The sequence below is a fragment of the Macaca fascicularis genome, chromosome 3 (genome assembly GCF_037993035.2).
Source record: "Macaca fascicularis isolate 582-1 chromosome 3, T2T-MFA8v1.1".
NCBI lineage: Eukaryota > Metazoa > Chordata > Mammalia > Primates > Cercopithecidae > Macaca > Macaca fascicularis.
The window spans coordinates 19,599,923-19,623,467 of record NC_088377.1 but is presented as its reverse complement, the minus strand read 5'-3'; the positions used below and the strand labels follow the sequence as shown (position 1 = coordinate 19,623,467).

Genomic DNA, 23,545 nt, shown 5'->3' with positions numbered 1-23,545 from the left:
AATATCCTACATGATTTATACTCCAGGAAACTGAAAGCTAGACAAACAATCAAAAATATATTTGTCTACCTGATCTAAAAATAGCTAACACCTTTTAAAATATAACAGAAGCTATTGTCAACAATACCTAATTGCCTCATTCGTTTCCTTATTGACTTGATTCCTTAATGCTTTGTTACTCACTAGAAAGTTTAGTGCCATTCTATTCTCTGTTCCAATTTCTTCTGAAAGAGGAAGCATATTGGACAAATGTATGCCTTTTTTTTTTTTTTTTAGATAGAGTCTCGCTCTGTCAACCAAGCTACAGTGTAGTGACACAATCTCGGCTCACTGCAACCCCCGCCTCCCAGGTTCAAGCAATTCTCTCTCAGCCTCATGAGTAACTGGGATTACAGGCATGCACCACCACATCCAGCTAATTTTTGTGTTTTTAGTTGATACAAGGTTTCACCATGTTGGTCAGGCTGGTCTTGAACTCCTGACCTCGTGATCCACCCACCTTGGCCTCCTAAAATACTGGGACTACAAGCGTGAGCCACTGTGCCCGGCTGCCCATTCTGTTTAATTGGCCTTCGTATGGGTAAAGTGTTCGTCCTCCTAGATTGGATGCTGTTAATTCCACAGAGTCCAGTTGAAATAATATGATCCTAACACTGACATTAAAATTTTGCATGCCATTAGTCACAGTGATTGTTCTGGAGGACATGGTATCCAGTACAATTCAATGAGACTCAATCGTGACTCTTCAGAGAACAATTGGGAAAACAGAGTTGTCTTTTCTGCTAAGTCATGCTGTAAATATAAAGTATATTTCTGGTCATTTTGCAAGGACCTTATCACCAGAACTTGGAAGTCTGTAGGAAAAGAAAGAAAACAGAAAAGGTATCCAATGTAGAGTCAAGACATAGATAAAATAGAAGCTTGCAAGTTTTGGTTAACTCTCTCTTGGTACCAGCTATCTGGATAAATTCTACATTTTGCTTTTTGTTTTTGTTTTTCTTAAGGTGGTTTGAGTTGAATTTTCTGTTACATGTGACAACAAAAGGCTCAATGTACACGTAACTCAACTTAGAAAACTTGGAATGACTTGTTCCAGTGATACTTGCTGGAAAATATGGCAGTATTGTTCTAAGTCCAATTTATGCCAAGGTCTGGGACTCCTAAATATGACAACAGTTCACAGTCATGCAGAGTGACAGTTGTCTCTGTTATGCATTTAGGACTAGTCCCTACACAGCCTTTTCTTTTAAGTGTCAACTTATTGTATTGCTACCTATTTCTCTCTTTAGTTCTCTTCACATTTGTTTTGTATATTTAAGTGCTCCATTAATGGGTGCACCTATATTTACAATTGTTACATGCTCTTGAGATGATCTGACCCCTTTATCATTATATAATGACTTTCTTTGTCTTTTGTGACAGTTTCTACTTAAAGTCTATTTTGTTTCAAATAAGTATAGCAATTAGTGCTCCCTTTATGTTAGCATGTGAATGGAATATCTTTTTCCATTCCTTCACTTTCAGCTTATGTGTACCCTTAAAGATACAGTGAGTCTCTTGTATGGAACATATAGTTAGATACTGTCTTTTCATTCATTTTAGTCACTCTATATCTTCCGGTTAGAAAGTATAATTCATTTACATTTAAATCAGATATTTATTTATTTGACTTACTATTGTCACTTTGTTAATTGTTTTCTGATTGTTTTGTAGTTTCTTTTCTTCTTTCCTCCTCTCTTGGTCTCCTTATAATTTGACTTTTTTTTTTCTTTTTTTGCAGTGGTATGCTTTGATTCTTCTCTCTTTATCTTTTGTGTACCTACAACACATATTTTTTTCTTTGTGGTTACCTTGTTGCTTATGTAAAACCTTTTTTAGTTCTAACAGTTTGTTTTAAGCCAATAATAACTTTGGCTACATATAAAAACTATATTTACCTTCTCTCACCACATTTTATGTTATTAATGTCACAATTTACATCGTTTGTATACTACGTATCCATTAACAAATTAGCGTAAAGTTATTTTAATACTTTTGTCTTTTAAACTTTCTACTACAGTTAGAAGTGATTTTTACATCATCCTTGACTCATTAGAATATTTTGAAGTGGACTATATTCTTATCTTTACAGTGAGCTTTATATTTTTACATGTTCTCAAGTTGTTGGCTAACATCCTTTCATTCTAATTTAAATAACTCCTTTTGTCATTTATTGTCAGGCAGGTCTGGTCGTAATGAAATTCCTCAGATTTTGTTTTTCTCGAAGATCTTTTATCTCTCCATTTCCAAAGGTCAGATTTGCAGAGTATGGTAGACTTATTGGCAGATTTTCTTTTTCTTTCAGTACTTTGAAAAGATAATCTCACTTTCTCCTGGTTTCCAAAGTTTCTGCTGGAAAATTTGCTTACCGTCCTCATGACGGTTCCTTTACATGTGAAGAGTCACTTTTTCTTTCTCTGAGTATAGCAGGATGAGCCGCAGACCAAACCTCTCAGACACCGAGTTGTAGAAGGAAGTGCTTTATTCAGCTGGGAGCATCAGCAAGCTACTGCCTTAAAGTCCAGGCTCCCCAAGTGCACAATTTCTGTCCCTTTTAAGGGCTCACAACACTAAAGATTTCACAGAAAGGGTCATGATTGATTTGAGCGAGCAGGAGGTACGTGACAGGGTCTGCATGCACCGGTAGTCAGAGTGAAACAGAACAGAGCAGGGAGTTTCACAATGTTCTTTTATACAATACCAGGAATCTATGGATAACATCAGTTTCTAAGTCATGAGTTAATTTGTTAATTTTTAACTACTAGGTTTAGGCCAGGCTGGCCCAGGCCCGGTTTTGGTTCTGGCGTGGGCTGCCTGTCTTTGGTTTCACTTCCTTTTTTCTTAAAACAGGTACTGAGTATAAAACAATATGAGAGGGTCTCTCTCTTCCCTCATGAGGAGTCAAAACTACAGTATGCTTTTATGACACTGTATTTTTTACTTTTGAGAATTTGATTATAGTATATCTGGTGAAGATTTCTTTATATTCTATCTAACTGAGGTTCTTCGGGCTTCATATATCTGGGTGTTCATTTTCCTCTCCAGATTTGTGAAATTTTCTGTCATTATTTCTTTAAATAAATTTTCAGTCATTTTCTTTTCCTCTGTTGCTTCTAGAATTTTCATAATACATATATTGTTTGCTTGATGTTCAGCTGTAACTTCTGTTGTCTTTCTTCACTATTTTTCATTCTTTTATCTTTCTGTTCTGCTATCTGACAAATCTCAAATGACCTGTTGAGCTCCCTGATTTTTTCTTCTGTTTGATCAAGTATAGATGGTTCTCAAATTACAGTGGTTTGACTTACAATTTTTTGACTTTACAATGGTGTAACACCATCACAATTTTGTTATACTTTAAATTTTGAACTTTGATCTTTTCCCAGGCTAGCAGTAAGTGGTACATAAGATGTTCGACACTTTATTATAAAATAGGCTTTGTGTTAGATGAGTTTGCCCAGCATGGGCTAATTTAAGTGTTCTGAACATAGTTAAGGTGGGCTAGACTAAACTGTGATGTTTGGTAGGCTAGGTGCATTAAATGCATCTTTTACTTACAATATTTTCAACTTACAATGAGTATATTGAATGTAACATTGTAAGTTGAACATTTGGATGCTCTTGAAGCTTTCCAAGAAGTTTTTCTATTCAGTTATTATGTTCTTCAGTCCCAGAATTCCTGTTTTGTTCTTTTTTTGTAGTTTCTATTTTTTTTTATTAAACTTCTAAATTTGTTCATGTATTGTTTTTATGATTTTATTTGGTTTGTTCTCCTCTGTAGTTCACTGAGCTTCCTTAAGAGGATTATTTTGAATTATTTGTCAGGCAGTTCATACATCTCTATTTTTTAGGGCCAGTTACTGGTTCTTTTATTTTTTCCTCTTCTGGTGATGTCAGATTTCCCTGATTATTTGACTTTTTTTTTTTTTTGTCTTGCATTATGGTCTATGTATTTGAAGAAGTAAGCTGGAGTGCAGTGGCGTGATGTCCGCTCACTGCAGGCTCCGCCTCCCGGGTTCATGCCATTCTCCCACCTCAGCCTCCCCAGCAGCTGGGACTACAGGCATCTGCCACCATGCCTGGCTGACTTTTTTGTGTTTTTAGTAGAGACAGGGTTTCACCATGTTAGCCAGGATGGTCTCGATCTCCTGACCTTGTGATCCACACACCTCAGCCTCCCAAAGTGCTGGGATTACAGGCTTGAGCCACGGTGCCCGGCCACATCTCTTCTAATCTTTACAGACAGGCTTCAGCAAAGACAGTCCTTCACCAATCAGCCCATGTAGAGATTCTGAGCAGGATGTTTCTGGGATATCTGTGTACATTTGCTGCTGGAGTCCTTGAAACAGCTGACCTGGTACCTCAGTAAGTAGATGAGCAGCCCTGGCTTTTGGGTCCACCAGGTCCAGTCTGATGTCTGGGTCTGCAGGAGTAGGCAGACATGGAATTTAGGTTTGTGTAGATGGGCCTGCTGCCTCATTGCACAGGGGTGAGCCTGAAGCTTGGGTCTACAGGTATAAGCCTGGATCCTGGGTACATGGTGTCTAGTGTGTTGCTGGGGTCCACTGGGGTGGACCTAGTAACTGTGTTCATGGTGACAGGACTGAAGTCTAGGTCCATTGGGATGGGCCCAGAGGCTCAGTCTATGAAGGCAGGTATGGGGCCAACATCCACAGGGGCTGACCTGAATCCTGAGGCTGCAGGAGCTAGCCTAGTACTGGGGTGGGTCTGAAAGCTGGCCCTGAAGGGGCATGGTGGTGAAGACCACAGTAAAGTCACGTTAACTTCACTCTTCTTCCTCTATGTGGAAGATATCACTGTTGGCACTGTGCTATGCTAAACAAGTTCGGGGGAGAGGTGATGTGAGTAATGTGAAACTGTGTCCTTACTCCCATCTTCAATCCATCTTTCTTTATTTCTGTACTTTACCCAGGCGTTGTAATCTGTAATATGGATTCCTTAGCTCTTGGCAAAGTATTTTCATGCATGGATGGTTGTTTGAATTGATGTTTCTGTGAGGAGTGCTGGAAACTTCCTTTGCATCATCTTGCTGATGTTACTCCTTCAACATTATTTTTAACCACAGAAAGAACAGAAGCCAAAATATTAATATTTCATTTACTATAGTGTATACATAGAGGATTATTGTGTTATATTTGTTCTTATCAGAATTTGTTCACTTTTTAATGTGCTAAAGGATTATCAATGGGAGAACAATTACTTTTACTAGGTTAGAGATTTATTTGTCATCAAATTAGTTGTCAAGATTTACAGTAATTTAAAATATGTAGTAATTTTAAGGGGATAAATATGACCATATGCAGTAGTTTGGGGTTGGTTAGTAGGATGATGAATAATTTGATGTAACTGGAAATAGATGGTTAAACATGAACTATGATAATGAAAACATAATTTGCATGAGAGGTGCAAAAGCCTGATGGCTACTACAAAAATCTAGCATAATGTTCTTATGTATTGCCTGTGGGGCCCAGAGGCCCCTGGGCAACAGCTGTTGACTGTTTCATGATAAGAATATATGCTATAAAGTGTAAAATAAAGTGCTTGGCAATGAGATGGCTTATATTTGTATTTAACTGTTGTCCTAAGATACTGTGAATGGTTGCTTTCCTAAACCTGGGATATTGTGATTATATTTCAAAATGTATGGAGCTGATGTTAAGTATTCTGAAATTTTTGCACTTAACAGTAAAATTAACAGCTACTAAAATACTTTTCAACTGGAATTTGATAAAGACATTTATTTGCCCTTTTCTGTTTTCTCAACCTATATTAATGTTAAATGATAGAGCTCCTAGTTCTCTAGAATTGCTCAATAGATCATGGTTATATTTGTAATTTTCTTTGCTTTGGGTGGGATTTTAGATTAGACTTTACTTGAAGTAGCAGTATGTCTTCTTTTAAGAATGCATTAAACTTCATTCAATTTCTATGTAAATATTTATAATTCAATGATTATTTGTTATTATGGTTAATGTTGAAGGATAGTAATGGTATTGGCATATTTCCCATTGAAACTAATACTATATATTTAAAGTACTCTTCAAAGTAAAAGACCTTCTTTTAATAACTGAGTGCATCTATTCATTTATTTTATAATATAGATTTCAAAAAGGGCCAGAAGTCCCAGCTTTATTTTACCAAGGATATCCAAATGGATTTACCAATGGATATCCTAATTGGTTAAGTGGCTTGTCCAAGTTCAGCAAACATGCTGAAGTTCACTGCTTTTTAAGCTTCCCTAAAATGACCCAGCCCTCATAAATGCTTATAAAGCTTTAATCCAAAACATCTTTGGCATGTCTTCTAAGAACAAGCTTTGAAAAAAATGTAAGTTTGCTGGAATAATGATGTACTCAGCTTTTTCTTTTCCCAGAAGTTTTAGTATATGAAGGAAATGAGTTCTAATATCAGAATTATATTTTTATTTGAAAAGCTTTAGTTTGATTATGGGTATTTTATATAGTAAGCTGTAATAATTGTCATGACTCACATGTATAAATATCTAACATTCAAAATTGTTAAAGGCAATAGTGAATGGGTCTTTTAAGAAGTACAATAACATATGTATTATATGAAAGGCAAAACATATGGATGAAATGAACAACCAAATCAAAGTTAAGTATCAAAAGAGAAAAGGAGTTAGAGAAATATTTTAATATAAGTACTTTTTCAGTTTAATATTTCAAATGTAATTTTAAAATAAACTTAAACTATGAAAATGTATATTTCAGAAAGTATATGGTAATTTTCAAATCTTTTAAAAAGAAGCAGTTGACAAACTGCAGGCCAGGTAAAACCTGGGTGTAAAAGGAAAGTTAGTTTGCTGCCTATAAGGAGATTAATAACTTTGTGGGGTAAAAGAGACACTGGGCAGCAGTGTATTAGAGCTCATATTACAGAGGAACTGGAGATTTTGTAAGGCGTCCCATTTTTCTCTGTTACGGATAAGAATATTTTGATAATAGTGAAATTCAGATCACATAACAACATGTATTTCTGGTGTTGAAATAAGACAATTAACTGGCTTTGAAAAATACTTGGATAGTTTTCAAACTACCCATGCATAATAATAGGAAAACTGCATAGACAAAGAAGTAGATGGGGAGAAAAAATACATACGGTGTAAGCTTAGCACCAGAGATTGCAGGTCTTGAGGATCTGTGTAGGGAGCCGCACAGTAAAATAAATACACTCTGAACAAATAAAGCATAGTGCATTCACTTAAATACTTTAAAATATTTAAAATAAGTAAAAGAAGCATAGTGTATTTGTTGATTACTGAGAAAAAGTAACAGGAAAGGCGACCCTGAATAATATAGATATTAATTTATGAAGTGTGAGGCTATCTCTAATATGTTAATAACATGAAAACATAATAATCCATCATTGACATGCTGAATGAACTTTCCAAGGGGTTCATTCCTTTACCTTTCTATACAGAGGTGGCTGTCAGGTTCCACTTTCTGAAGTTTTCAAATGTTCTTTCTCTTTCTCTTTCCTTCTTTCGACACAAAAGGAAGTATTGGAAGAAATGTCCCCAAAAGTGTTTTGAATTCGCAGCAACTTTATCAAATACAAATAATAATAATAATAATAACTTGAAATATTGTTATGAGGTCAATTTTCCATTTATCAAAACTTCCTTTCTTGACAAACACAATTCAATCATCATTTTAAGTTTTAAGGAAAGTACTCTATTTAATGGCTCATTCATACTTTCATTGCTTGAAGTTGTCCATGTTTTATTGATTGCATATTCTTTCTCTTCAGCAAAATGGCAGTACACTGATGAAGAACATGGGATCCCTTGGGTTAACACCACGCTAAATGTAACATAACACTCTTAGATGCTCGCTGTGTAGGCCAGAGCCTTCTAGTCTGTAATGTGACTGGGACATACACAGCATGAGATAAAGTTTAAACACTTTAGTGTTCAACTGTAGATCTCAGAGCAACTTAAAGCACTGAGGTTGCCTAGGGACAAACATTTTCATGAATTATTTATTTATTTATTATTTTTTAGATGGACAGGAAGTAGAATTTATTGATGAGTATTAAGAGGGGGCAGCACAGTGGAAGCCCTCAAGAGTGTGGAGTCTGCCAGTTGTCCAGAGGGCCAGAAGTGGGGATGTACTTGATCCCACAGCCATCTGGGATGAGCCACTTCTCAGTCACCATGTCTTCAAATTCATCCACACTGAACTTAATGAAGCCCCACTTCTTTGAGATGTGGATCATCTGGGGGCCAGGGAACTTGAACTTGGCCCTGCCTAGGGCTTCAATCACCTGCTCCTTGTTCTGCATCTTGGTGCAGATGGACATGATAACTTGGCCGATGTGAACCCTGGCCACAGTGCCCTGGGGCTTTCCAAAGGTACCTCCCATGCCTGTTTGAGCCTGTGAGCCCTAGCACAGGACAACATCTTGTTGATGCGGATGACGTAGAAGGAGTGGAGCCACACCCGGATATGGAAGCGTCTTTGCCACAGCTTTTTACCAGGTACTCACTGGCACAAATTCGGGCAGCCTCCGGGGCTTCAGAGGACAGGGACTCAACTTCATCTGACACCACGTGGCCATAAAGCTGAAACTCATCCACTTTTGCCTTCTTCTGCCCCAGGTCAAAGATGCTAATCTTGGCATCAGGGACGCCTTGGAAGAAGCGAGACTTTGGGTAGGGCTTGTTCTTAAAATACTGGTAACTGCAGGCAGGCGTTCCATGGCGACACCAGGATCTTCAGTGGCGTCCTCAAGGGAGAGAGAACATGAATTCTTATTAATATAATAATTTATGTACTTTGCATCAATTTATTTTTATTTATGTTTAATTGACAAATAGAATTGTATGTGTATATATATACATTTATCTATCTATCTATCAATCTATCTATCTATATTTTTTGTTGTTATTGTTGAGACGGAGTCTCGCTCTGTCACCCAGGCTGGAGTGCAGTGGCGCGATCTCGGCTCACTGCAAGCTCCGCCTCCCGGGTTCCCGCCATTCTCCTGCCTCAGCCTCCCGAGTAGCTGGGACTACAGGCGCCGCCACCACCACGCCTGGCTGGTTTTTTTTTTTTTTTTTTTTTTTTGTATTTTTAGAAGAGACGAGTTTCACCCTGTTAGCCAGAATGGTCTCCATCTACTGACCTCATGATCCTCTGGCCTCGACCTCCCAAAGTGCTGGGGTTACAGGCAAGAGCCACTGTGCCAGGCTGAATTGTGTATATTTATGCTGTACAACATGTACAATATATATCCAACATATATATTAGATAGATATCTAAACACTATGGAGTGGCAGAATCAGGCTAATTATATTCCATTTCCATTTCCTCACACACTTACCATTTTTTGTGGTGACAGCATTTAAAATCTACTCTTTCAGCAGGTAGTACATTGCTGTTAAGTATGATCAGCGTGTCCCGAACTTATTGCTCCTAACTGAAATTTTAAAATTAATTTCTTTCTTATCTTCTTGTCTTTATTTGGAAGCCAACTATTGTTTTTCTTGGTTTTTAAATGATGTGTGGCATGGTAATCCAAGGTCCGTTTTGCAAGTTCTTGAGAACAGATTACCCAAGGAAACAACAACCGTATTCCCTAGTGTCTTATTATGTAACCAGTGAAATGGTACTCATGGGAGGAGAGGAAAGAGGTAAAAACGTGGTTTTGGACCTCTGCTCATGCAATTTTGCTCTGTGGTGGGGACCCTCTCCTGTTTGGCTTTCCAGTGTTACTGTGTCTATTCTTTTATACGCTGAGGAAGTTGTAGGAAAGTAAGGAAAATAAAACACTTTTTTTTTTTTTTTTTTTTTAAGACAGTATCTTGCTCTATCCCCCAGGCTGGAGTGCAGTGGCACAATTTCAGCTCACCACAGCCTCCATCTCCTGGATTCAATGGATTCTCCTGTCTCAGCCTCCCAAGCAACTGGGACTACAGGTGCCCACCACCACAGCCGGCTAATTTTTATATTTTTTCAGTAGAGATGGGGTTTCACCATGTTGGCCAGGCTGGTCTTGAACTCCTTGACCTCAATTGATTCATCCACCTCAGCCTCCCAAAGTACTGGGATTGCAGGTGTGAGCCACTGTGACTGGCCCATTCATTTTTTACATCAGCACATCTGTTTCTCCCCACTAAGGATGAGGAACTTTGCACTGGAGCAAGATGATGAGGAGAAAAATGAATCTGCTTTGCCACCTAGTTTGGGGGGGATTGATGGAGCACACGCTTTTGAGGGACACATGATCTCTTTCTCAGCAGTAACTTGCTAATGCTGTGCCAGCTTTCAGCTTGTCTGGAAATGGCAAGAGTGTTCTCTGAGCGTCTTATGGACACAGTGAATCAGCTTTACCTCAAAATAAAAGTTAAAAGAAATACATTCTGGCTTACCCCATGATACAATGCTAAGTGCATTCATACTGCACACACACAGAGTCCTTCTGTCTAAAAAACAGCATTGTGTTTACATCCTGCCACCTATCTCAGAGGGACTGACTAAGACTTGGAAAACTCTGATGATGTCCTTTAATTTTTTCCTTTATATGGGAATGTAGTGTTTAATCTTTGTACCTTTTTATATTAGTTTCCATCTGAATTTTTTTTTTTAATGTATTTCTCTTAGGTCGGGTGCATTGTGGTACATTATCATGCCTTATTACTTAGAGTTCACATCTCCCTCCCAATAACTTAAACCATTCAAATATTTGTTGATAATTTTCGTATTCCCATTTCATGTTTGCACAGCCAAGTAACACATGTAAAACTCCTTTAATCTCTCCTTACAAAATAAATCCTCCATTGCCTTAATTATTCCTAGTAGTGCTTTCTGAACTTTTACCAGCCTTGTCTGGCAGAATTTTGGTGAGAAAGTTGAATCCAGGCTGTCAGTAGTAAAGTGTTTGCCATGCTATTATCCTTGGCAATTGCAGGCCTCCTCCAGGCTACAAAACAGCTCAGTGCCTACCTCCTTTTTCCTGCTTTCTACTGGCCTACAAATTCCAGCTGTGGTCAGCTGGTGAGCTCTGAGCTACAGGGACAGCGTGGCGCATGTTTTGGGCTTGACTCAGGGATCATGTAATGTTGGGACAGTGAGCTTTCCGTTGGGAGCCAATAACACCCATGGTTGTTTTCACCTCCTGACCAGAATATCTCAACTCAATTCAATCATCTGAACATCAGTGAGGGTGACTGGAAAAAATTTTTTATCACAGCACTAAAATAAAAGCAATTCCAAGATGTTTTCTTTTCCACTGCACATTTTCAGAGCTTTGATTTTCCTGGTAAAATGCTCTTTGCATGTGCCATGTTCCCAGATTAGGAGAAGATGATACCCAAGGGAGAAGAGGTAAAAATGCACATAGATAATTTTACACCATGACACTGTGGTTAAGGCTTTCAAGGATGCTTGTAACGAAGCTATGTGCCTTGGTTTTAAAAGTCACTATCAAGTTATTTATTTGCATGTATTTTGTTTCCTCTTAAAATGTCTTTAAATAGATAAAAGAGAAGAAATTGTACAAATTTCTTCTTTCACTGAGTACCTACTCTTGCTTTGTGTTTATGCATGAAGAGAGATGGGGAACATACAGAATATCAAGTGGTATATTTAAGATGTTTGTTCATTTTAAGATTTAGGCTTGCAATTTAGCTGTGCCGAATTTGTCTGCTTTGGGAGCTCAAAGGTCAAGTTGCTACCACAATTAAGCATCAATATTCCTTAATTTGAAGTGTTAAAAAATATGTGTGTGTGAGCATGTGCATATCTGTGTTCAACTATCTGCCTTTGTTAGTTTTCTAGTCCTGCTGTATGTAACACATCACTATAGACTTACCACCTTAAATACATAGGTCCAAAGTCTGACACTGGTCTCATTACTGGCAACAGGTTCTTTGATGTGAGGCAAAAAGAGTTTTCCCAGACAAGTCTTCATTGGAGCTTGTGCATGGGCATAAGGGAGACAGCAAGAGAGAAAGAGAGAGAATTCCTTAACTAATTCCACTAGAAGAGCTGTAGGGCTTTTTTATTAGGCAAAGCATGGGAATTGACACGTAAGTTGGGCTGGACAAAGCATATAAAGGGTAGAGTGCAGGCTACTATTATCTGGTTGCAATGGTTGAGTAATGAACCATCTGGTGGTCTGGCCAGTGGCAACAAGGCTGCATTCCTTCCTGAGGTGGGACACTCTGCAACCTTGGTTATCTCCTAAGGCCAGTTCCTGGAATTCTTTAAGTAAAGACATGTTTGAACGGTGACGTAAGTGAGGTAGTGGTGTGAGTTCTGTGATCAGTGAGAATGCATAAAAGACTCCACTAGTGGGGGTGACTTGAAACCGAGCTTTGTCTTCACTCTGCCTCAGTTTCTCTAGGTTAAAATTGAGGTGTCAGAAGAGTGGGGTTTCTTACCAGAGACAGTGGGGAAGGATGAAGCTATTGACGGAATTAAGTTTCTTGTGGTTGTAGGCGTGAAGTTCCCATCTCCTTGTACTCTGTCAGCTAGGAACTGGCCATATTTCCTAGAATTCTCTTCCCAGTCCTTGTCTGTGGCCACCTGCTATCTAGAACCTGCAGAGGCATGCGGAAGTTGAATGATTTGCCTATTTGGAAGCTCTATGACTTCCTCTTTGCCTTCCTCTTTCACCACATCTCTCTGACACCAGGCAGTGAAAATTCCCTGCTTTGAAGGGCTCGTGTGATCAGATTGTGTCTCTCCAGATAATCAGAAAAAATTCCCTACTTTGAAGTCTGTAATCTAAAAATGTCCCTATATTAAAGTCTGTGTCCTAAAATTATGTCTGCAGCCACTTTTTTGTAATTGTTGTTGTTTGTTGGCTTCTTTCTTTCCTTTTCCTTCCTTCCTTCCTTCCTTCCTTCCTTCCTTTCTTTCTCTTTCTTTCTTTCTTTCTTCCTTTCTCTTCTTTCTTCCTCCTTCCTTCCTTCCTTCCTTTCTTTCTTTCTTCCTTCCTTCCTTTTTTTCTTTCTGTCTTTTTTTTTTTTTTTTTTTTTGCCATGTACTTTAAGCAGCTATTTACAGGTTCTAGGGATTTGGTCGTGAATTTTTGTGTGTGTATGGCAGAAAGGGGGCACTATTTAGCCTAACACTTTCCATCGTCCTCTTTCTCTCTCTCGCCCTCTTTCTCCGCAACATGGCCTCAAGAACAAGAAAAAAGATAAGATGCTGAGTGAGAAAAACCTGGACTTTGAAAGTCTTTCCCCTACCAGCAGCTCACTAATTACCCAGCTGGTAATTTGATAACGGGAATTTTCTTCATCCTTTCAAAGATTTGTTTCATTGCTTCTTTATGTATTTACTTCATCAGGTAATTGTAAAATTGATGATATAGTCAGGTGTCTGCATCTAGTGCTATGCCTGGCATATGGCACAGGAGGGTGCATTTTTAATCCAGTTTTATTTCAGAGGAACCATTGTACATCCTGTTTCTTATCAAAAGTTGCTTCATGGCAGTTACCCCAGGTCGCTGAGACCAAGCCAGGGTTGTCATTCTCAGAGAGGGAAATGGAAGGCAGTGATACAGGGGAGGGCCTAGCAGGCAAAGGAAGCTGGAAACTGTCCTCTGTACGCCCAGCAGGTGGGAAGCAGCTGGGTGCATTAATTTAACCTTTGTCATCCCTAGCATTGGAAAACCACGACCAGCTTACACAGACAGGATTCTCAAATGGAGCTTTCTCAAATTTATGGTGAAAAACACTAGGAAACTGCTTTGAATTGAAGCATGGCACTGATTATTATCCAGGTCACCCCCTCTGCTAAAGCCATTTGACTCTCATGTGCTTAATAAAAAATCCTTGGAAACATTAAGTGCTATCCAAGAAGAAGCAAAAATAAACCAGAACCACCAAAACAAAATGAAAACAAAAAGGAAGAGCAATAACCTGCATGATAATAGAAGAAAATTTTATTTTTTATCTATTTTCTTCAAATCTTGCTTATAGGTGAAAGAGAAAATTGTTTGAGTAAATATAATGCATTCCTTAAGGAAACAAAAAAGATATTCAGATGTCCTCTGAAAGCCAGCTCCACATCTTCTTATTAGACTATGACTGAACATTTGCCCAATTGGCCATATCACACCCTCCGGCTAGAATGTGGTATTTACATTGTTATAAATAAATTGACATGTGTATATAGCTCTGGTGGGGGGGACCATGGACAACGTAGCACATACTGTTCCTGAGTTCATCTCTTATTCCCTCAGTCAGTATCAGTCAGAGATGAATGTTCATTTAATTAGGAAATTTTATCTTGCCTTTAAAAGTCTTGGCAACTGTAAATGAGGGAAGATCTAAGATTAGTAATGTACTCTAACAAACTCTTCTTTTTAAAAATTATGTCAGATTTTCCTTTTTTCCAGAGCAGGATTTTAGTTTTCTTCAATAAAGTTTATTCTTAGCTTATACAAAATGGCTTACTCTAAAACCCTAATCATGAAGTACTATGTTCGGATTATAGGAAAGTTAATGAAAATGCAACAGCAGGAAGTAAACATGCTATTCTTATTTTATTTCACTGGAAAAAAATTGTGTGTGTGCATGTGTGTGTGTGTTTAGCACTAGCATGTGGCATTACAGGACATTTAGGTTACCATTTAAAATTTCTGTAATAAATTATGGCAATAATCATTTATTTAATCTAACAAAATTACTTCTTTCGTAACATGGTAGCCTGTGCTTAATTGTCATCCTTTCTATCTAAACCCCTATGAAAAAATTTATCTCTCATAACCTTTTTCTTGTGGAATGCTTAAGTTCAATTATTTTTAATTTTGTTTGCTTTTTAATAAATATATTGAAGGTTAATTTTATTTTAATAACTACCTTAGTCATATCACGTCAGTTTTGAAAGGCAATGTATTCATTTCTAAATAATCTTTCGCTGATAATACTGACAGTGTTAATTTTGTTTTTCACCCGCAAGTTTATTGGAAGACTGTCATTTAAAAAGATTTTAGGGGTTGTAACTATCTATTTACCCGTTCATTCATCCAGCTACCCATCAATGCAAGCATCAATCTTCCAAATTAGTACTATTTATGTCTATCATTTCTTGTGTATATTTTGTTGTTCATTCTATTTTGACACTATTGTACTCAGAGAATATAAAGTTCAACTATTGATACTAAAAGGGCTATGGATTTTCTTCCATTATTATTGTGGATTTGTGAGATACAACTTGAAATACTTTTATTTTTGCTTTAGCATTTCCAAGCTGTGTTATTCAACTCATTGTTTTTTATGCTTCTTATATATTTTGTGCTACATGGTTTCTAGACTTTATCATTATAAAATGTCCTCATTCTTTCATGTAAAGCTTTTTGGTCTAAATTATATTTTCTTAGATGCTAATGTTGTTCCATGTCTTATATTTGTATTTACGTTTGCTCTGTGTAACTCTGATCCTGTGTTCAACCTTTCCTTTCAATACTCTTCTAATTGTCTTTCTTTAACAACTTTTAACTGGAATTTAGAAATCTGATTTGAAGTTCCTTAGAACACAGTAGAATCCATCACATTCACATTAATGGTGAAAACATTAATTGGATTATTTTTTACATATTATTTTATATTTAAGCATGTTTTTCTATTTTCTCTTCTGCCATTTCTCATTTTTGATGGGAGGACTTTTAAATTGTACTCCTCTCTGTTATTTGGGATGTATCTTTATTAGTTTTTATGTTCATGTCTTAAAAAGCCAATTTATAACTAATATTTCTTCATCAGTATTATAAAATAAACAATTTTCCCCATCTCTTTCATTACCACCAAATGTCAACAATTACAGAAATAATTTTAAATTTTATTCTGAGGCAATAATTATAAATAATTCTTCCTTCCATCCTTGTACTTTGGTAATAACATAGAAGGATGTCTTACTTGCTTTTGGATTTATAATCACTTTTTGATTCATTTACATTCATCTGTACATTCTACCATTGATGATTTATTTTACAATCAATTTTTCTGTATTTTGAAGTCTTTAAGAAATGTGATTTTCTTTTGGTTAGAGAACTTCTGCAAATAATATACCCCCAGATATTACTTGTTTCTGTTTTCTGTTTCTTTTGCCTTTGTATATGAAAAATTTGGGTATCACTGGCTTGGTCTGTCAAAATACAGTAAATACGCTTTGCCATTTTATTCTGGTTTCCACTTTGATAGAAAAGCTAACTTTTGTAAACCTTATCATCTTTCCTTTTAAATAAACCATTAAATAAGCCTCCTAGAAACCTGAAAATATCTTAATTCTTAATTAAAATTATTACAAGGCTACATGAAAATTCATGTATCTTATGTGGTTTTTTTTTTTTCTGACCTTCAATGAGTTCATTTTTTCTTTTTAGTTCATTTGTTTTTAAATCTGAGATCTGCTCTCAGTTCAAGGAACTATTCATAGTGTATGTATTTGATTCCTAATTTTTATCTTTTTGTTTGTTTTCCTTTTTATGGATCTCGGAATATCCCCACGTGAAGTCCCCCACAATAAATACTTATATGACCCAAAAGTGTCAATACTGTTGAGATTGAGAAACTCTACTTTAGAATCTAAATAGGTATTTAAGTAAATACTTATCTTACGAGGTCATTCCTTAGTGCCAGGTATAGTTGAAGGGAATAGTGTTTTCATCAGATAGCTCAAATTTATCATAAGTGCTAAAGAAATAACCTTAAAAATCACTACCAGGGCAACACATTAATCAGAACAAAAATCTTTATTTGTTAACATTTATTTTGACTGTAATTGGCACAATACTTATACATATTCATGGGGAGACAGTATTATGTTTCCATACATAGGTATATTGGCAATTATCAGATCATGGTATTTGTCGTGCACATCCGTGTGAAGAGACTACCAAACAGGCTTTGTGTGAGCAATAAGGCTTTTTAATCACCTGGGTGCAGGCGGGCTGAGTCCAAAAAGAGAGTCAGCAAAGGGAGATAGGGGTGGGGTCGTTTTATAATATTGGAGTAGGTAAAGGAAAATTACAGTCAAAGGGGATTGTTCTCTGGTGGGCAGGAGTGGGGGTTGCAAGGTGCTCAGTGGGGGAGCTTTTTTGAGTCAGGATGAGCTAGGAAAAGGAATTTCACAAGGTAATGTCATCACTTAAGGCAAGGACCGGCCATTTTCACTTCTTTTGTGGTGGAATGTCATCAGTTAAGGCAGGAATAGGCCATTTTCACTTATTTTGTGATTCTTCAGTTACTTCAGGCCATCTGGGCGTATTTGTGCAGGTCACAGGGGATGCAATGTCTGAGCTTGGGCTCAGAGGCCTCATAGTATTTAGATAACCATCACCTCAAACGTTTATCATTTCCTTGTGGCGAGAAGATTTAGAATTCTTTCTTCTAGTTATTTTGAAATATACACCATAATATTGTTTACTTTTGTCACCCTATTGTTCTGTAGAACACCAGAACTTATTCCTCCTATCTAACTGCCATTTTTTACCCACTGATCAGTCTTTTCCCATCTTCCCCTATTCTCCACTCCTCAGGCTCTGATAACAAGGGTTCTACTCTCTATTTCTGTGACACCAGCTTTTTTAGATTCCACAAATGCATGAGATCACCTGGTACTTTTCTTTCTGTGCCTGGCTTATTTCACGTAATGTCATATAGGTTCATCCATGTTAATGCAAAAGATAAGATTTTATTCCATTTTATGGCTGAGTAGTATTCTTTGTGAATCTATATCTATACCACATTTTAAATGGAACTTATAGTTTCTTTTAGCTATTGATTAAAAAGTTAGAATTAAATGCAAAAGTAAAAGTATAGATGATGTATACATGTGTAGATGATGTTTGTATATATGTATACATATATGAAATAATGTGAGTGCCATTTTAAAAGATTGTCTCTATATATTGGGTCATGTTATAAAGTAAACCTCGAGGAATTAGAAGTAAACATTTAAGACAGGCCTCACAATTAAATTTTGTATCTTTATTTTAGTGACTAAATATCTTTCTTCAAAGCTTTCAGGCTTAGTAAATGTATTCAAGCTAAATTTAACATATTTGAATTTAAATTTCTTATCACAGAACCATCTTTGTTTATCCTATTTTCTCCCACTCACTATTTTGTGCCTTGTAATTACTTACTACAGGAAACTGCACCTAATATGTATGGTACTTTATACAACTGAGTACTTTCTATCAAATCCCATGAATGAAGCCAGGTTCTATTTGCCTTCAATTATATAACTTAGGAAATATTAGGGATATTTTATATCTTCTACCAATTTATATTATTCCCTCCATTCATTCATTCAACAAATACCTATTGAGTGCCTATGATTTGTCAGTGTTACGTTTCTGTGTCTTAATTTTCTTCAAAATATTTTGGTTCATGCAGAGTCTGAGCCTCACCAGACACTAGACCTGCCAGCATCTTGACCTTGGACTTCTCAGCCTCCAGAACCATGAATAATAAATTTCTACTATTTATAAATCACTCTGTGGTGATTTATTATAGCTATGTATGGTTGATACAGATGGACTAAGATACTCATGTTTACCCTGTTTCAGATAGAGAATTTTGATGACTAGATTGTAAACTGAAGGAAAAAGACTTCAGAGTTAAAAATGGAGCCAGCGTGGGTCAATACTGTGAATTGAGTTGATTTGGACTTGAATACAAACCACTCTTCCAAAGGTGAGGTCAGGTGCACTCTCAGAGTCCCTCAGTTGAATCTCATCCTGTGGCCCAACCACGAAAGGAGACCTTTAATCCCCCCCAAGAAATCTGGGACGAGGGAAAAAAACAAAAAGGAAAAACCCAAATATTCAAACTTTTTACAAGTGACTTCTGATTTCCCCTAACTTTTCACATTCATTCATTTTTCTAGGCAGGTCTAACAAATTACTTGTCAAAAATAAATCAGCAGTCAACAGTGCTAATATAATGGCTGCATATTTATGGTCAAGGTATGAGTTGAGATTTCCCTTATCATTTAGATTGTGGTCCTAAAAGTCTTTTTAAAGATATGCCAAATAGTAAAATTGAAGATTGTGCTCTTTAGGGATGCAAATATGTAGAAAAAGTAAACAGAGTTGCCTTTTCAGTGAAAACTAGCCAGAAAGAAAGCAAGTACTAATAATACACAAGAGCAGATTAACTCAAAGGTGGGTTTGTGCCAGTCAGTTAAGTAGAAGTCATGTTATCTGACTTTATCATTCTTTCCTAAGGATGTGGCAACAATATCGCTGGTAAAACATTGCTTCTGGGTGTGTTTGTGAGGATATTCCCAGAAGAGATTAGGATTTGAATAGGTAGACTGAGTTAAAAAGATCTTCCCTCACTAATGTGGCTGTGGAGGGTGGGGTAGAGGAGGGCAGGGCATCATCTAATCCATCCAGGGTCCACCCGAATAGAACAAAAAGGCAGAGAAGGGACAAAAAGGCAGAGAAGATGGATGTCCCAGCTCTCTCCTTGAGAGGAAGAGATTACCACTGAAAATCTCTTCTTGAGCTGGGACATCCATCTTCTCCTGCTCTTGAACAGCTGAGCTCCTCCTGGTTCTCAAGCCTTTGGACACTAGGCATTACACTAACAGCATCCCTAGTATTCGTGACTTCAGTCTTGGACTGGGAATTATGCTGTCAGTTCCCCTGGTTCTCAGGCCTTTGAACTCTGACTGAATTACATCACCAGCTTTCCTGGTTCTCCAGCTTGCAAATGGTAGATCGTGGAATTTCTTGACCTCCATGATCACGTGAGCCAATTCCCATAATAAATCTCCTCTATATATCTATATATATCCTATTGGTTCTGTTTCTCTGGAGAGCCCTGACTAATAAAGTATGTACACCAACTGGCTCCATATTTATTTCCCTTTGCACAGTTCATGCTGAACAGAGCTTCTTTAACTCTCGTGTGGAAGAATTTCAAAGTGCTTAATGATTTACAAAAAATGCATTGTGCTGACTTTACAGTGGCCAAAATTTTTCCCAGTTCTCATAGATTCAAGGCCAAGAAAATCTCACTGGTGTGATTAGAAATGAAAAGAAAATCTTAGAATCACTAAATAGTTGAAGAAGTATAGACCTGCTGGATTGCCATTGCCCCTATGAGTCATATTTCTATAATTAGGTCAGCATGCAGTTCTAAAAAAATGGAGACAACTCAAATAAAATAAAATAAAGGCTTGAAGGAAGTTGGCTTGCGCAGAACACCAACTCACATGATTTTAATGTTCACACTATAAAATAAATCAATGTTTGGACAAGCTATAGGAAAAATTGTTAAATAACCCCTATAGAGAAGGAAATCTAGACATACAATTATTGTCATGCACGTCCGTGTGAAGAGACCACTAAACAGGCTTTGTGTGAGCAATGAAGTTTTTTAATAACCTGGGTGCAGGCGGGCTGAGTCCGAAAAGAGCGTCAGTGAAGGGAGATAAGGGTGGGGCCGTTTTATAGAATTTGGGTAGGTAAAGGAAAATTATAGTCAAAGGGGGGTTCTTCTCTGGCGGGCAGTAGTGGAGGTCACAAGGTGCTCAGTGTGGGAGCTTTTGAGCCAGGATGAGCCAGGAAAAGGAATTTCACAAGGTAATGTCATCACTTAAGGCAAGGACCGGTCATTTTCACTTCTTTTGTGGTGGAATGTCATCAGTTAAGGTGGGGCAGGGCATTTTCACTTCTTTTGTGATTCTTCAGTTACTTCAGGCCATCTGGGCATATATGTGCAAGTCACAGGGGATGCGATGGCTTGGCTTGGGCTCAGAGGCCTGACAATTATGTGTGCCATTATTGAAGGGGTTAACCAGGGACCCAGTCTAGGGGTCTTGAAGAGAGGTGAAAAATAGAATTCTCCAAGAATCAAACACACAGAATGGAAATATACAGGTCCCATTTGTATTAATTATGACTTTTTTGATTGCAAGCAACGGATTCTTCTTATAGCTTGTTTAACCACCGTAGGGGATATGGTATAATAACACAAGGTTGTCACACACGGATAGGGATGAAGCTGGGCTCCAGAAGAGATTTGAATCAGTGGCTAAGGTTAAAAGTTAAAATGTAAAACAGACATATATGAGCGCATCTATAGACAGATTAGACAGATGAATTTATGAATTTTCTGTTTGTTAGACTGAAAACATAAATTTGGGTATCTGTAAAGCCATAAAACTGTACTAGATTAACTCAGATGAGTATTTAGATGGACAGTAAAAATGGTTAAGTTCTGTGTGCTGTGGTCCTCCATCTTTTTGGGCTTAGAAAAAGGAGGATAATCTTACAAAGGAGATGAAGAAAAAGGAGTAGGTGAGATAGGAGAAAGGCCGAGAGACTGAGATTTCCTGCAAACCTAATGCGAAAAGTTTTCAAGAAGAAGGAAGTGATAAATACTAACAACTACTGTGTGGAAGCGGAGTGAATTGGGACTAAGAGTTTTGGGGTTAACGAGATAGAAGTTTGTGAAAATTTCGACAGTCACATTTTCAGTGGCATAAGAGACATGAAAGCCTGACTAGGGGCTTTAAATAAAATAGAAGTGGTGGCAGTCAAATATTGATTTTTTTGAGGATTTTTGCTACAAGAATGGGAGTTAGGTAATAGATGGAGAGAGATGTGGAACCAAGGGAATGTTTGTTTTTGGTTTTGGTTGTTGTTGTTCTTGCTTTGTTTACTATTTTTATTTTTAGTAGAGGAGAGAGTAAAGAGTATCTTATGCTGTTAGAAGTGATCCAAGATAAAGAAAAACCTAATTATGGAAGAGAGAGAAGAGTCATTGCAAGAGTAAAGTTCTTGGCCGGGCACGGTGGCTCGTACTTGTAATCCCAGCACTTTGGGAGGCTGAGGTGGGCAGATCACAAGGTCAGGAGATCAGGACCATCCTGGCTAACATGGTGAAACCCCGTCTCTACTAAAATTACGGAAAAAAAATGAATAAATAAAAATTAGCCGGCGTGGTGGCGGGTACTTGTAGTCCCAGCTACCGGAGAGACTGAGGCAGGAGAATGGCTTGAACCCGCGAGGCGGAGCTTGCAGTGAGTGGAGATCACGCCACTGCACTCCAGCCTGGGCAGCAGAAAGAGAGTCCATCTTTTAAAAAAAAAAAAAAAAAAAAAAAAGAAAAAAGTTCTTGAGTTGTTGAAAAGGGAAAGGATAAAAGGAAACAACTGAGGAGGAAAAATGGGTCTGAGGAACAGAAAAGTGCTTTTTTTTCTTATTATTTTACTTTAAGTTCTAGGGTACATGTGCACAAAATGCAGATTTGTTACATATATATACATGTGCCATGTTGTTGTGCTGCACCCATTAACTCGTCATTTACATTAAGTATTTCTCCTAATGCTATCCCTCCCCACTTCACCCATCCCATGACAGGCCCTGGTGTGTGATGTTCCCCACGCTGTGTCCAAGTGTTCTCATTGTTCAATTCCCACCTATGAGTGAGAACATACAGTGTTTGGCCTTCTGTCCCTGCGATAGTTTGCCCAGAATGATGGTTTCCGGCTACATCCATGTCCCTACAAAGGACACAAACTCATCCTTTTTTATGGCTGCATAGCATTCCATGGTGTATATGTGCCACATTTTCTTAATCCAGTCTGTCATTGATGGACATTTGGGTTGGTTCCAAGTCTTTGCTATTGTGAATAGTGCCGCAATAAACATACTGTGCATGTGTCTTTACAGTAGCATGATTTATAATCTTTTGGGTATATACCCAGTAATGGGATGGCTGGGTCAAATGGTATTTCTAGTTCTAGATCCTTGAGGAATCGCCACACTGTCCTCCACAATGGCTGAACTAGTTTACAGTCCCACCAACAGTGTAAAAGCATTCCTATTTCTTCACATCTTCTCCAGCACCTGTTATTTCCTGCCTTTTTAATGATCGCCATTCTAACTGGTGTGAGATGGTATTTCATTATGGTTTTGATTTGCATTTCTCTGATGGCGAGTGATGATGAGCATTTTTTTCATGTGTCTGTTGGCTGTATAAATGTCTTCTTTTGAGAACTGTCTTTTCATATCCTCTGCCCACTTTTTGATGGGGTTGTTTGATTTTTTCTTGTAAATTTGTTTAAGTTCTTTGTAGATTCTGGATTTTAGCCCTTTGTCAGATGGGTAGATTGCAAAAATCTTCTCTCATTCTGTAGGTTGCCTGTTCACTCTGATGGTAGTTTCTTGTGCTGTGCAGAAGCTCTTTAGTTTAATTAGATTCCATTTGTCTATTTTGGCTTTTGTTGCCATTGCTTTTAGTGTTTTAGTCATGAAGACCTTGCCTATGCCTATGTCCTGAATGATATTGCCTAGGTTTTCTTCTAGGATTTTTACGGTTTTAGGTCTAATATTTAAGTCTTTAATCCATCTTGAAGTAATTTTTGTATAAGGAGTAAGGAAGGGATCCAGTTTCAGCTTTCTACATATGGCTAGCCAGTTTTCCCAGCAGCATTTATTCAATAGGGAATCCCTTCCCCATTTCTTGTTTTTGTCAGGTTTGTCAAAG

General features: G+C 37.5%; 1 long non-coding RNA gene and 1 pseudogene across 2 annotated transcripts in view; one reads left to right on the top strand and one right to left on the bottom strand.

Moving 5' to 3' along the window:
* LOC123572397 (uncharacterized) overlaps positions 1–23,545 on the top strand; it is a 227,838-nt gene that overhangs the window by 167,082 nt on the left and 37,211 nt on the right. The gene's annotated exons all lie outside the window — the stretch shown is intronic.
* On the bottom strand, positions 8,049–19,790 carry LOC102144383 (large ribosomal subunit protein uL16-like; annotated as a pseudogene).